This window comes from Urocitellus parryii, chromosome 2 (genome assembly GCF_045843805.1).
Source record: "Urocitellus parryii isolate mUroPar1 chromosome 2, mUroPar1.hap1, whole genome shotgun sequence".
Taxonomy (NCBI): Eukaryota; Metazoa; Chordata; class Mammalia; order Rodentia; family Sciuridae; genus Urocitellus; species Urocitellus parryii.
This window is the reverse complement of record NC_135532.1, coordinates 198,630,814-198,648,058: the sequence shown is the minus strand read 5'-3', so window position 1 is coordinate 198,648,058 and position 17,245 is coordinate 198,630,814.

The window sequence follows — 17,245 nt, the reverse complement described above, 5'->3', positions numbered from 1 at the left end:
TGTAGATATCTACCACACACTCCAAAATTAGGAAAGGAATTTTGCCCTTGAGCTGTTTATACTTTTTCTCCTTTAGCAAATGAATCCAGCTTTCTTTGAACATAACAAACTCTGTCAATAAGTGACGTTACTGATGTTCATTTGGAGGGAATGAGATGAGGTCTTTTCTCTAAGAGGAGTCGTTTCAAAGGGAATGGAAATTATGCTTAATCATAGCTCAGACATGGAATAATGGCTTCTGTGTTTTAAATAGCATTATTTAAAATTGGTTTGAACCCATTGATCAATGAGGAAACTTTTGAAATTAGCTAGAACTAAAGAAGAAGGGTAAACAAATTTTGTTTTGATAGAGGAAATTCTCAGTTCAACACAGAGCACAAAAGTTCATCAGAACATACAGAATACAACAGTGCAGTTCTAGATGGTTAGTGGTTATGAATACCCTTAACTCCAGAGCTGATAAAGAATAGTTTCTGCTAGACTCAACCCATTGTACTTTTACAAAATTAGCACTAGATTTAAGTAGTATATAAATACACACTAAAACAGTACACTATTCTATTGCAAATGTATTGACTTGGGGAACTTTTTTAATAAATGTTTTTTATTGCAACATAACAGAACCTGATGTAAAATATAGAAATTTATGACTCTGCAAAAGGGCCTATTAACAGCTCAAGACTTTACTCTATTATTCTTTTTAGTGCCCACCAGTGTGTGCTGGGCAAAGAAATGAAAGGGGGCAACTCCTTATCCTGTAAACCTAAATTTGCAACAGGTGACTTCAAGCACATAAGCAAGGTTTCATTTTGATACAAGCCTAGAAATATTTTATGTCTTTGATCTGAGTATTTTAAATGCTGAGCTTCAGTGTCACTTTGTATTACACAATGATTAGGGGTAGAATAGATTTTCCAGTCTATAATAATACACAGAGAAAGAGGTGTTCTCTTTCCTTTTACATCTAATGCATGATTAGAAATCAAGGTCCAGATTAAGAAGACTTCATATTGGCTGAAATTCCAAGAAAGTTACTAGTCTGCCAGGTATCTTGCATTGTGTTTTTATTGAAAAACACCACCAACCAGAAGAACCACAAAAATGTTTCCATGCCTATCACTAAAATACATATCCAATCAAGATCAACTCAGTGGTCTACATTAGAATTTTAGGAGATGGAAAAATGAAAATCTGCTAGTTTAGCTCAGTAACACAAAATATTCACTACGTGATAGTTCCCACAACATTTCCTTTGGCTCCCATTGTATCACTTAAACCTAACTGCCTATAAGCTGGACTCTAACCACCATGTGTAATATGAGGATTTTTAATATGTGTCATACAGAAATCTTCTGATGCTGTTTTGTGCCTCATAGACAACAACTAAAGATTAGAGCCATGAGAACCAAGAAAACCAAAATCTATAATTATTGGCATTTGTGGGAATTGTTCTAAGAACATTTAGCCATTTTAATACAATTTTCTTTCTTTATGGTCTTTAACAAAAAGGATAATATACACAGAAGGCTTCAATCTACAACCATTCATTTTTCTCTTATTGGAGAATATAAAACAGACCTATGGTTTACCTCAAATATAAATCTTACACAACATACAACATAGGAGACATAGATGCTCAGAGTAAATTATTTTCAAGTTCAGTTTTTTAAAGAGGTTTAAGGTTGACTTTGACTGCAAAATAATTACATAAGTTTTGGAAGTTTTGCCTTTAAAGGTTTGGAATTATTTATATATATCCTTACAGAAGGCTCATTTCTAAGTAATGCTTTAATGCTTTGCCCTACTTGAATTGTGTCTTTTTCATATAATTTTTTTCTGTTTTTTTCACTGTTTTGTGTAAGAGATAACCATTATGAAATGCAGTTGATTTATCAACAGTGGTGTTTTATCAAAGTAAATGCATTAATGGTGACTTCATTCAGGCAATTCTGCTTTAAATACTGGTTTGTATTTCTTTCTTTGAAATTGTCACTAAACCACTTAATTTATTACTAGAAAACTGACATCACTGCTTGAGCAGTTGAGATTAACTTAAAAAAAGAAGAAGAGGAAGTAGTAAAAGGTGCATTTATCTCCAGTGGGGCCTATGGCACACACCTGTAATCCCAGCCTCTCAAAGGGCTGAGGCAAGAAGATCATCATGAGTTCAAAGCCAGCCTCAGCAAGGCACTGAGCAACTCAGTGAGACCTTGTCTCTAAATAAAGTACAAAATATGGCTGGGGTGTGGCTCAGTGGTCGAATGTCCCTGATTTCAATTCCCTGTACCCCCCCCCAAAAAGAAGAAAAAAGTGCATCTCAAATTACTCACCCATCTTTTAAGAATTTTTCTTTATTTACTATTGACAGATAATAAATATAGCTCCAAATATCATTTGGCTATTAAAAGAAATACTCTGCCCTTACAAATTGAAGTTATCCCACACAGTTTATTCAGAGGAATATGCTGAGGACTTGGTAGAAAATTGCTGTTTAGGTGAATTGAGATATGTCAGAGAACAGATAGATAGCACCTAATGTGCTAGAGCAAGAAAGAAAATTAACAAATGTATAAATTATCCCTAGTGTGCACTTCAAACAACAAGCAAATTGGTTGTTTTCTTAGGAGCTTGAGCCTTGTCTATAGGCCACTAATGACCATTAAAAACGAAACAGTTGAGCCATCATGTGGAATCTGTTTTCCTTTTTGACTTCCATGACTGAGCTCAGATGTTGTGTGTGCTTAAATCTGCTTATGGGGAATCTTTGAATTGCTTAATGGCAGGGCCAATGGCAAGCTCTACTCCACATTAACTGACCATGGCAAATCCTTCTGAGTAGCTGACTTCCTCTATTTGTAAGCCATGTCTGCACTTCTGTAAATGCACTAACATCATATTGTGGTTTATTTCAAGGATATTATTTGTTGAAATCACTGCCACATTTAGATGTGTATCCATCCATTTTCTGTGTTTCTGTTTAAAAGGAAGATTTGAAGCAACCCACCTGTATTTATGTGAAGGCAATGCCTGACATGAGTTTCATAGCCACAGTGAAAACTGGTCAGCATAACACTTCTGTATAATTATTTTGATTTCACTCCTAATACTATCTGAACACAAAAATGTTTCATAAAGACTGTGTCCACCACTTTGTATTTTCTTTTATTAATGAGAAGTGGCTTAAATAAACTCCCACTGTCAATCTAATGAGAGTTGTGTATAGTGAAACATGAGTATTATATATTTGCCTCATGGATTATCAGCTGATGTTGGTGCTTTAGGAAGGTGATGAAAATAAATATGTTCTATTCTTTTTTAAAATGAAATGTCATCAAAAGGTAGTAGCTTTGATAGTCTTCTGAAACCTATGAGCCCTGTCTAGCACAGTGTTTGAAAAAAATCTCTACAACTGGCAATCAAAGAAATCAAAAGGAAAACCTTTTATAGTAAATTGTTTTACTGTATGTATAGGATTTACTTGACCACAAATAATTCTTTGGCTATAACAGAGAAAATTACAAAATCATTTTTAATTTCTCCAAAATGAAAATACTAACTGGTGATAAAAAAATATTTGGTAGTTCCTATACCTATTTATTTCTGACCTCTGAGACACAAAATTTAACTGATGGTAGGCATAAAATTCATAATATAAGTTGCTTGTTTTGTAATCCTGGCCTTTGATTTTATCAGCATTGTGTAACCTGCCCAAACAGAGTGGTGGTTCACTTCCCTACAGAAGGGAGTGAGTGAATGATGTTTATAGTGTTCCACAGACAGGATTACCTCTCTAATGATTTTATATGGAAATTGACAACTGATTTTGGCTAACTGATCTTGGTTAATTGATCTTGGTTAACTGATTGTCCTTACCGACTGTTATGACATCTAATTGTCACAGATGAACAGAGGAGGCAACTTAAGAGTTATGCAAGAACAGATATTGCTACCATCCAGTTTCACACTGGAAATTATAGGGCAGGTTAGACAATGGCAGTTTAATGAAACAGGATTACTAGTATCCTACCTGATGAATTTTATGCTTACCTCAGCCTAACATTAAGTGTAGGTGATTGGGATAGGCATGCAAATTAAGTTCCAATTGCCATTGTTATGTTGGTACTTCTTCAAAATAACTGAAACCATTTTTCTCTTGTTGAAAGAAGATGTCTTTTCTGAATTTTCATCTTAAACAATTTACTAAAGGGAAACCTAGGAGTAATAGACTTAAAAATCTTAGTAACTCAAGCCTGAAAGTCATTAAATTAAGAAAGCCTCTCTGTCATTATAAACAGTCACAGTGCATTAGAGATACAGGTCTGCAGAGCTCTAATAATTTCAGGAAGTGTTACAAGAATGTTTCCTTTGAGGCTTTGATTTGTGAGTGATGTTATTTCACAGAGATGTATTGAGCCTTTACGTTAACTGTTGGAGAAATGTAGGTTGGAAGAATGTACCTGCAGTACAAAGGTCAAACATGAAGGGTTTTATTCACCTGAAAACGGAAAAGCATCGCCCAGAACATTTTAAGTCACTTTTATTAAAAACAATTTATTGGCTGTTCCCATAGACATGTGTCCTTTCAAATGACACAAAATACAATACTCAGCTCAATACAGACAGATTCAACAAAGCATGAACAAATTTTCTGGGCTTTGGTTCTTTTGCTTCATTACATTACCTATCATTCCATTAACTGTTGTTTTTTTTTTTTTCCTTATCACTTCTGCATTCCCTAAATGTCACATACAGGATTCTTAATGTAGTCCACTTTTTGATAATTTTAGAGCTGTAAAATTAAGGTAGGTTTATTTTTACATAACATTGTTAAGCTTTGTTTACCCTTTATTACATGTACATACAAGAAACTCTGTATTTTAAATTTAATGGAAAAAGCTAATTCATTGTTAACATGGATAAACTAACAGAGGAAATAATTCATTTGAATGAAAAGATTTGGCTTTCTTTCCCAATTGTTCATAAATTGTAATAATATTTATATCTATTTTATATTGCTGTTGTGGTATATTTTCAGTTGAAAATGGTTTTGAATTTATTAAGTTCTTAAGCTATACCATGTCCCTCTGTATCCAGATTACTTTCTGCCTTGTTTACTCATTTATTTTCTTTTCATTGGGCAGACCTGATTCTAATCTGCTTGTCACCTTTCACCTTCTTTTGGTCTACTAGGTAACTCATTAATTTATTTATTTTATTTATTTTTGTGATGCTAGTGATTAAACCCAGGGCCTTGTGCATGCAAGACAAGCACTCTACCGACTAAGCTATATCCCTAGCTCCTAACTCATTTATTTTCAAAACATTTTAACTGAACTTGTTGCATTATTACTCTCTTCTAATTTTTAATTTTATCTATGTTAATGAACATATATTAAAGTTAAAAACCTACATGAAATACTTTGGTAAACTCATCCTGAATTTTGTAGTTAGCATGAATACCTTGCAAGAAACTTTCAGTAAAAATGTGAAAATTGTGCTCAAAAAAAAAAAAAAAAGATCTGTTGAAATATCTAATCGAATTAATGTCTCAACTGAGTTTATTAAAATAGTTGGCTAGTAAGAAATAGTTGGCACTGAATGGGTCCCCCTTGCCTGAGCCTATAGAGTTCATGCATTGAAATCCTAACTATCCAAGGTTATGGATGATGGTACTAGGAGATAGGGCTTTTGGTAGGTGATTACATGGTGAGAGCAGGGCCCTCGTAGCAAAGAATTCAGAGAGATTTTTGTGAAGACATGGCAAGAGGGTAGTGTGTTTGTAAGCTATTTGTGATTGTGACCCAGGTACCTGGTAAGAACAACTTAGAGGAGGAAAGATTTATTTTGTCTCATTGTTTCAGAGGTCTCTGTCTATAGTCTGCCCACTCCGTGGCTGAAGGGCATGGCAGAGGGAAGCTGCTCAACTCGATGCAGCCAAGAAAGAGGCCAGGGACATAAGTGTCCCCAAGGCCATTACTCTAGTGTCTACTTTCTCCAACCACACCCCACCTGCTAGTCCAGTCAAATTATTAACCATCAAATGGATTAATTCACTGATGAGGTTACTGTCCTGATGATCCAATAATGTCCTTAATGCCCCCTCTCTGAACCAAGGTTCCCTGCCATATTTGGGCCCAACCTTTCAACATATGAATTTTGAGGGTATGCCAAACCCAACCATAGCAAGAGTCATTTATAAATCAAAAAGTCAGCCCTGACCAGATATGGAAACAGACTTCTCTGCTTCCCAAACTGTAAGAAGTAAATTTGTTTTTAATAAGTCACTGAGTCTATAGTACTATGCTGTAACTGTCCCAGTGGACTGACTCTGTGCTTCACAGATATTTGGCAGTGTTAATAGAAATACTTTTTTTTTTTTTTTTTTTTGCTATTCATTAGAAATCAACATAGAAAAAGTCTGAAAACCTTCTGTCTCAACAACATGAAAAAAACTGAACTTTCAGGGACATTTTTTTTCTCAGAAAGGGAAAACATGATAAAAGAAAGAGAATAAATTTACTTTGTACAGATTTTGCATAATTTACAAATTTGCTATGGACAGGAACAAAGAAAAGCAGTATACTTATTTTTAATTTTTTAATTAGTTGTTGTAGAAGAGATTGAAAACTGGGTAACATAAAAATAAAATCTGTAGTTAGAGTGGAAACTATTCATTTGGGTTAAAGGATGTGCTTAAGAATAATTTAACTTTTTAATATAAATCCAGATTTAGAAGACTAGTGATTTGATAGCTCTCTCTTGTAATGTCTGCAAATGAAGTTAGGAGATGTTAAAAGCACTAAAATGAAAAATTCTCATCATTGAATATATTTGTTTATCAACTAGACTTCTTAGCTTAATGACCCCATTCTGATATGGCAAATGATTACTAACTTCTTTTGGTCTACTATGTTATAAAAATATTCATATATACAAATATCCATATACAATTACAGCTGTGTTTATCATTCTTCAAAATGTACAGCTGTTTCTACCACATTTATTTTTTTATTGTCAAATGCTATTTTTTATTTTACTCATTATATATGTGTGTATAAATATAAATGTATACATATGTATGTATATATTAGTGTGTTTGTGTGTATGTGTGCGTGTGTATATATATATATATCTCATCTTATAGCTCTCATTTACTATGTTTAACATAAATCATCACCTTTAACACTAAACCTGGATTCTCAAGTGGGCTTGATATTCAAAATCAAAATAGAATATCTCTAATATTTCATCAGTAAAGTTAAAAATTACAATATTTTTACAGTTTCCTATCTTCTACATAAATCATTTCTCTTAGCTTTTGAAGTATTCATATTTTATACATCACCTGAACTTCTATGATAAGAGAAATACACACATTTCAATTTGCCTTTCATCTAATGTTTCTCATTAATTACAAAGCAGCATATTTATGATGAGTCTTTTGAGGCTTCAGTATTATTACCTTTGTAATATAATACAAGGAACTGTTGTGATATATTTTCAGTTGAAAATAGGTTTTAATTTATTAAGTTCTTAAGCTATACCATGTCCCTCTGTATCCGATTACTTTCTGCCTTGTTGACTCATTTATTTTCTTTTCGTTGACCAACCTGAGTCTGTTCTCGTTGTCATCTTTCATCTTCAAAGTTCCATTTCTGCATCAGATGTGACTGTCTAAAGTTAGTTGCTGATAAAAAACTTCAAATGCAAAACTTGAGTTTACAAAATTACAGCTGAAGTTTATCATTCCTGAAAATGTACAGCTGTTTCTACCACATTTATTCTTTTTATTGTCAGAATCATAAGACTGAATACTAGAAGCAAGCTGTTTTCATTTCAATCATGCTAGCAATCTAGGAAAATCAGACTTTGATGTTTGAGAAGATGACTTGGGACATCCTGTGTTTTATAATTGGTTTGGAAGCTTATTTTATTAGAAACTTGCAATTATGTTCCAGAATGTATTTAATATTCACTACTGAAGGACAGAGGTAAAAAGTCATTTGGCTGTCAGCCTTGAAATGACGTTTAAAAATGATTTGAAGAGTAAAAACTGAAGTAGGACAAGTGGTCTCTGGGCTACTAATGTTTCTGAAATGGTCCCATAGGATACTGAAGACAGGAGAGAATGAACCAAACTAAAGTAGAGGTAAGAGGGAATGAAACAGGAACAAGTATTTCAGGGGACCTTCTTCTAGCACTAACCTCAGCTTATTCTGGAGCGGGATCTTAGAAGTTTTTTTTTTTTTTAAACATTTTTATTGAGAAACAGCTTGCATATCATAAAATCCAATAAAGTGTGTAATTAAAAAGTTTTTAACACATTTACAGAAATATGCAACCCTTAGCATCACATAAATTTAGAATCTGGTATTTATCAGCCCCTGGCAGCCAGTGATCTGCATTCTGTCCTCATCAGTTTGTCTGTTCTGAACATTTCATATAAATGGAAGCATGCCATATGTGATCTTTTGTGAATGGACTTAGAATAATTTTTTTGTGGTTTATCTGTTTCGTTGTATATATCAGTACTTCTTTCCTTTTCATTACTGAATGATATTCCATTGTATGAATATATCATCCTTTGATTACTCACTCTTTAGTGACTTTGGGTTTGCTTCTACCTTCAATCTGTCTTTAATAATTCTGCCAGAAACATTACACAGTGTTTTAAGTGTTTTACTCGTGTATGTAATTTTGCTATTTTCTCATGACTGAAATATGGAGAAAACCATAAATGTTTTATTACAAAAAAATAATACTACATTTACATGTTAAATTAGAATGACTAGTTTCCATCAACTGATTAAATAACAACTCATATGTAAAGAAGAAATGTTACTTTAAAATGTATTTTCATTTTATATGCAAAAAAAGGGAGATAAAATATGAGTAGTACTCTTTCCCTAAGGGAGACATCCATATACATAAGTGACCAGATCATTCCTTAATTTTTTTTTGAATTTTGGCTCTTTGTTGAAGACAATTGTTCTCTTGAAAGGCCCTTGGGTAGAGGCAATTCCTTTACTTTCTTATCGCCCAGATAGAGTGTCAGTATTCTCTTTTTCCTGTTTTATTCTCACTTAAAATCCTTTTCTCATTTTTGCCCATGTCATCTAATGCTATTAAGCTTCATAGCTATTTTATTGTTGACTTATTTCTTAACCAACTTTCCAAAGCTCATTACGGACTTTGCTGATTGATACACTTTTCTCTCTCAAAGTCTAGATTTCCTATCACTCTCAATGATATGTATATAGATTTATAATTCTAATGTTCTATAGCAGCTTCAAAGTGTGATGTGCTCATCATCCCTATCCAAAGCAGCTTGGTTAAAGAGGCAACTTGGTGTATTCCACTCCAGACCAACCAAATTTTAGAATCCCTAAAAGTAGTAATCAGAGAGCCTCCAACTTTTCATAAGCTTCTCAGACTGTGACTAGATATATTGAAGATGTGGCATGCAGCCTTATTTCTCATTTCTGTATTTTGTTCAACAATGTCATTCAACCTATATATTTGCCCAGCCATCCACTTCCATGTAGACACTACTGCTAATTATTCTCTGTGAAATAATAAATCCTGCTCTTTGAACATAAACTTTTGTCTTAATTTCTTCTAATCATATTTTTAGGGTTTTTTTGTCAAGTATTTTAGCATTCTCCTGGCTTCCTTTGCTTCTCCATTTAGTCTAAATTCTATTATTCAAAACTTTCACAACTCATTATTAACCTTCTGGTCTCCATTGCTCATCCATCTTCCAAACCACAGAATTTATGGAGCCAAACCCAACACTCAGATTAATCCAACTGCCATCTTGAGTTCTGCATCCAGCCATCTGATGAAGGCTGGGAAACATTTTCACAATTCTTCAGATTATTGATAGGACCAGATTGATTACTTTCTTTTTTAGACCATTCAAAATGCTGATGAACAGCCCGTGAGCTATCAGCTCCATTCTTCCCAATGCCTACACCAGAATGTTTCAAAACCAAGAAACCCATTTCTTACCTAGTCCCAGCACTCTCTTTCCTCAGCAGAGGATCAGCTCCCTATATCATACCTCCATCTTCATCTGTTTACCAGATAAATACTCTAGAATTTCCTGTGGCCATTTAAAATTCAATAGGTCTCTAGTAGGCTGAATAATGTCTCTCAAGATAACAGATCTTAATTCCTAGAACCTATAAACTTTACTTTATATGGGATAATGGTCTTTGCAGGTGTGATTAAGTTAAGAATATTGAGATGAGGAAATATCCCTGGCTTATCCAGGTGGCTCTAAATATACCATAAGTGTCCTTAAGAGAAGGGGACAGAGAGGATTTGATAGGCACAAAAAAGAAGGCAATTTGACCACAGAGGCAGAGCTTGGAGTGATTTGTCTACAAAATCAAAAATGCCACAGCCTCTAGAATAGTATTCAGTTGACAACTGTGCCTGGTGATGGTGCAGCTCTCTGCCCTCCAGAATGGTGAGAGAATACATTTCTGTTTTTGTCGATCACCAAGTTCATGTAAATTTATTATAGCAGCTACAAGGAAATAATGAAATGTTCAAGATGTTTCTTTGCAAAATTTCCACCCCTGTTGAAGTGACTGACACACATTTTTTCTAGACTTTATTTTTATCCCTAATAGCTAATGTGAAATCAAGTTCCTTTGATCCTGCTTAATAATCTGTCTCAGAATTATTTCTTGTTCTATAGTCTCACCACTGTTATTCTTACCGAGGCACAAATGATTTTTAACTGGTTTTATAGAGTGGCCTCTACTGAAAACTGACCTAAATTCTTGTGATTTCAGGATTATCAGGTTTTTTTGGTACATACTGGTGGCTTTGCTGATTAGGGGTAAGAAGGAGTTTTAAGCCTTGTCTCTAAATACTCTCTCTGGTCTGTTAAGTAAAAGCACTTAGCAGATCAGGATCAGAATTGCACACATTTGCTTATTAGTAAGAATGAACCACATTTTATTTCCTCCATGTTTGTAAAAACTCCCCACTCTCTTGTTCTCTCTTTAGGCACTAGAGAACTACCCCCTGAGCCAATATACTGTTTTTTTTTTTTTGTTTTTGTTTTTGTTTTGCATCAGGAGCAGCCAAACCTCTAGTTGCATCAAGAATAATATTCTCCAATAAGTGAGGGAATTACAATTCTCAGATTCATAGACTTGAGGTGCTTCTCTGAGAGTAGTGAGCTCTGGCACGTGTCAGTTTCCCATTCAACATTCACAGAGGAACAATGAGGCTTGTGGAATCTTTCCTGCTACTTATATATCTGGAATACTCTTCATTCTTCAATGCATACTAATGCCTAACATCTAACACATGCTGACTAATAAAACTTCAGCTATTGATCATATGATATGTGAACTACTTGTAAAGCTGCCTCTAGAATGTGATTTTCAGATAAGGTTTCTTTAAATCCCATAAAGCCACCTATAAGGTGTCAATGAAAATGACACACACAAATGCATCAATCTGTTCCTCCCGAATTAACTAATGTAGGTTACCTTATAAGAAATTTAAATAGACTCCATACATTGTGTTTGCATTTTTTTTTCTTCCCTTTAGAGCCTGCTCAAAGTTTCCAGGTGACCTTTCAAACAGAGTACCTGCAACTCATGTTGAGGACACTCATGGCCTCTGGGAAATGAGATTCTCTCTTGCTACCTGTCCAGTCTCATTTTGCTCACTGCACCCTTAGGTTTTCAGAAATACCTAACTATCAGTAATTCTTAAAAAAAAAATAGGTCATAATGTAGCTATACCATGGACTCTTTACCCACCCTACCCAACTTGCTTACTGCAAAATAATTTTTTTTTGTTCTTCAAATTTATATTCAAAAATAGTTCCTATGTGGAGTTTCCATATTGTCCTATTTATCTTGGACCCTTACCCATAATCTCCACTTTTATGAATTTATATTCTTATAATTTTTCTGGTACTGCTTATTAGTTACTTGCTTCAATCCTTTGTACACCTTACCAAATTTGTAAGCATCCTGAGTATAGTTAACATCTCCATTTCATATCTAGGAGACTCATTTTTACAATACATCGTAGGTGCATCTTCAAAAATATTTGACAAAGTGTCAATGAACAAATGAGTAGACAAACTTCAGAGTCAAAGAGAATCTTTTGTTAGTTCAGAAGCAAAATATGTCTTCTGCAGATATAGAAAAGGGACTTGTGCAATTTTTAGGTTTTTTGTTTCAGGGGCAGAAAATGGTGTTCAGATATGATTTATTATAAAATGAATTCTTTCTTTATAATTGGCATGTAAAAAATTGGGATACATACTATCTATGTGACTCATTATATTCTTTGAGCTGTCTTTTGTGAAATAATGTCAAAATTGAATATTAATTTTCTTGAATATTGCATATGCCACATAATCTTAATAACTGTAAAATTCTATTTTTTTTAATTAGAAGAAGCTGATTAGTATATGTTTGTATATCCACTATCTCTTAGCTGCCAGTTCTAAGAATAAAGTTAGTGAAGTAAAAAGATTTGAGTTCAATCCTGAGGCTACCTCTTAGAACTAAAATGGTCTTAAATTAAAAAAAAAAATTAAAGGGACACAAATTGAGAAACAAACAACAAAAGAGAGAAGCATCAAAATGGAATGTTTGGAAAGAATGACTGATAGCTCTACCTGCTTTTCCAAAGTCCTTTCATTTGTCTTTATTTTGCTGATTTGTTTAAACAATGTTTTTTCCTTTAATTCAACAAATATGAAATTAAAGGCATATAGTCTGTTGCTGAAGATATTAAAAGAGATAGGCTTCATTGTACACATGTGTTCTTACTACTAGAATATTTTATAAAATATTCCCAAACAGGTCTTTGTCATACTACAAAGCAAATAACTTTGAGGTTTCTATTCCCGCTGTATGTACGTGTTACCCCTTTCAAACTCCCTAATACTGTAGCAGTATGTTCTATTTCTGCACCAAAAGTAATGCTACCAAGGCTTAAGTAATTCCATGATTTATAAAATAAATAAAAATTTGGTTCATGGCTAATTTTTAATCTATGAAATAAGTGTATTAAATTTCCTGAACATCTATTTCTCTTCTTAAATAATCTTCCTAGTTAATTCTTATAATATTGGATATGATTGCCAATTTTATTTTATCATGCCTTGTTTATTTTTTTTTGTCTTACTTCACTAACTTTATTCTTAGAACTGGCAGCTAAGAGATAGTGGATATACAAACATATACAGAAATAAGTCATGAAATCAAGGTCATCTTTTACTATAACTGTATGTACTCTGTTCATCCTGTCAGTTCTATGAAGCAGTTTTCACTGGGAATCATGATGCTAGAAATTCATATATTTCAATTATGGCCCCCTGGAGGATAGAAATTATTGGAAAAACAGTTAACTGGTTTTATAGTCAACCTTTGTCTAGAAGTTCATCTCTGCAATCTACAGTCCAGTCATCTGGATTGCAGTCTACATTATGGTTACAAAATAAAACCTGTAATTTAATAGTAAAATACACTTACACAAAAATCCATTATTAACTTGTAAAAATGTGCCAGAGGCATTTTGTTACCAACATTTATCCTCTCATTTTTTCAAAAGGTCATTTTGGTTTATAGAGTAGCATTGTTGAAAGTATTGTATTCACCGTGACATAGTATTTTTTCTCTTCTTTTATCCTCCTCCTCTTCTTCCTTCCCTCCCTGCCCCCTCTCTCTCCTTCATTCTTATATTTACATTGTCTCATCCCCTTTGTTTAATGTTGACTTTACTACTGATACCATTGACTATTTCTATTTTGATCATCGGTCTCAACCTGCTCTACAAAAATCAAAAAATTTCTTGTCAAATATTTGCTTATCTGCTTATTACTTTATTCATTATCCAAAGACATTTTCAGCTCCAATTAACAGATTGAGCTCTATAAATGGGTTCAGACTATAATACCAGAATAACTGTCTTTTTCAACACAAATAAATAAAAAACAATTACCAAGGTTTCTAATTGTTTTCAAATGGTGCCAAATTCAAGAATATAGTAATAAACATTATCCTGGAAATTGACTCTGAAAGCAGTATGGGAATACTCTCTCTCCTTTTGTGATAATTTACCACTCAAATTGTTGTGTTTATTAAAGCAAAATCATTCTGCAAACCTATAGCAGCTGAGATTTAATATATCCATGTTTTAATGACTGTCATATGAGGAAGCCAAGAAACAATAAAACAATAAAGGAATTAGGTTTGTTTTCTCTAAGGCTTATTTTCAATGGTCATATTTACACTTAAACATTCTAAATGTACTAATTTCTCTCTGTTGAATACATATATTTCTAAAATACTTCCCTAAGTATAGTCTTTAGTGATTTATATACTGGTATTTGACTTATTTTCTTAATCTAGGAGTACATCAAACAAATATTTTGAAAATATGTTTATCCTTAGTATCTGGTAATAGTGCCCATTTTGATCATTTCAATATCTTCTATTTTCAATTCCTTCACTCTCTCAAATTCTCATTTCATCCTGTATTCTACCCACTTTTCTGTGCCTGAGGTTCATACCACAATAGTATCCTTCATGGCTGCCTTAATTTCTATTAAGTAGAAAAGCAAACCAAATAAAAATATTCAATTTTTTTCATTAAATGATATGTGTGAATATGTTAACAAATATGACATTTACCTTCACATTTAGACTTGTTTGTATTTCATAGTTTTGTTTTTACTATTACTCTATATAGTGGGCTCAGTGCTTAGCTTAATGGAAGCTTTCCTTAATTCATGAATGCAGAGAGAAAAATCTTGCTTACCAGAGGACTGCTTTTCATTGATGTTGTTGGTTTATAAGAGTCCCTGAGAGGCTATTAACTTTTTCCTCTGCAAATCATGATGAGCATATTACTATGACCTTACTCTGCTTTTCTACTTCAAACCTGAATTCTGGACCACAACATAATAGATTTCAAATCTTTTCTCATTGGTAACTGAAAGGAGTACAGTGTTAGTTAATATAACTGCTCTTTCTTCCCTGCATTGAATGATCAGGTTTAGACAATTTTTCTATTGGTGAGATGTCTCTCTTACTGTACTTGAATACTGATCCCTATGGGACTTATAGACTCAGTAGCATATGTGGAAGCTCTCTAGAATCTGTTCTTTCCTCACTAGGACTAGTCAAAAGACCTTGAACACCACTTCTGGTATTCATACAACTCTAATGCTTCATGTACAGTTGTTTTGAGTTTATTGGGATTCTGTGTTTAGGAGAACAAACGAGGTTAGGTAAAGATATCATGAAGATTTTAATCCATGGCTAATGTTTGATGCTTGAGTATGATCCATTAAATTCATGGATCATACTCAACCATCGAATAGCACACTATTATATGCTAATATTATTGCAATGGAAATAAGGAATGCAACATTTTCTACGAAACAAGCCATGATTCTTAATTTTTCATAGCTCAGTATATCTGTGATTACATCACAAAGAAATGAAAAATATGTCTTTTTAAAATATCCACAATAAAAATATGTGTCAGCAATAAAATTGGGGAGAAAGAAGTGGCTTATTTTGACTGGGAACATTAGAGTCAGCTTTAATGAGAAAGTGACAACAACATGCTTTTGGAGTATAACTAGTAGTTTTTAAAATGAAAGAGAAATAGTTTGGCAAAGGGAGGAAAGAATAGGTAAAAGTCTTAGAAAATTGGAGAAGTATGGTACATCATGTGGCTAAAATTGAAGTTTTAAAGATAAATTGAAGCAGATCTTGAAGTCTTCATATACTGTGTGTTTCTTATGCTGAAACCTCTACGGGAATCATTGGAGATTTATAACTAGGAGGGACAGAGATGAGTTTTAAAAAACAACAGTTGGTGATTGAAGTTGGGGAGTGAATGGCAGAATGCAGGGGGCGAGAACTGGAACTGACCAGCTAGCTGGGAAATTTGTCAATTCTAAACAGATCTGCCCTTCTACAGTTGGTTTTTAATACTGTCTAGGATATCAACCTATTTTATTGATTTTAGGGTGGGCCCTGAATAATGATGGCTATTCAGAAATACTTATCATTTAGTCGTATTTAAAGGGAACAAAGAAAAAAGAAAGATATTAATAAGTGATAAAGTGGTTTGAATATGATGATACCTGAAATGACTTCTCAGTCATAGGATGGCCAGGAAAGACAGATTGGAGGGAGCTGGCAGCATAATTTAGCAAACAGATTTTATTTCTGTGCATATGGCCAATGACTATCTTTTGATTTTTTTTCCTAATACACACTGGCACATGTGAGGTTTATGATGTTTAATGCACAAAGCTGATTTTTCATAGCAGATCATAATAGTTGTTGTATGTTCTTCCTTATGGTTCCAAATTGCTCACTTCCTAGCATACTGATGACAATGTAGTTGACTGAAAAGGAAAGTTTTCCCAAAAACTAGAATCATAATTTGACTCTATCTTCTGAATTATATTTCATAAGGAAATGTCCAGAAGAGTTTTCCTACAAGGAGAAGAGGTGGCATGCTTGGAGGTGGTGATCAGATTCACCCACTCAAACATGAAAAAGTATTCATGAATATTGGTTATCCAAGGATGTTCCCCATTCAGGGGAAGATTAATAAGGAAACTAAAATTTGCCAAAGTCTCAAGAATTTTATGTACAAACAAGTGATGTTACATTAACTGAATAAATTAAAATATGCTGGTTCATAGGCTACCTATTTCTGAAAATTTATTAGGGCTTATTTCTGTGAATCCTTAAAAATATATATTACAAATGAAAGGTTAATAAAAAAGGTACTAGTCACTCCGTTTCTCTATATGCTTAACAAAACACTGTTGAAATTTTAAGAACTGTTTGCTAATCTTGTTCTCAGAATGTGCTGTCCCAAACTGTGGACTGTCTGCTAATCTTGTTCCCAGAATGAGCTGTCCCCAACTGCCAAACTACAAAATGTAACTTCTCTCGCTGCCCTCTCCAAGGAAAGTATATAAGCTCTGCTCAAACTGTTCTCAGGGCTCTATCTCTCTTTGCTATAGAGAGAGCCCTAGCATGCTGGTCTCCAAATAAACCCACCCTTCTGCTTTTGCATAAGACAATCTCTTGCGGTCTCTTACTCCGACGTTCCGCGGGACCCTTACACATACTGTAAGTCAAGTATTCATAAATAAATTTGACAAAGTATATTTTCCCAATGCTGATTCATTGAAGGATGAAGGATTGATTCACTGATTCTGTCA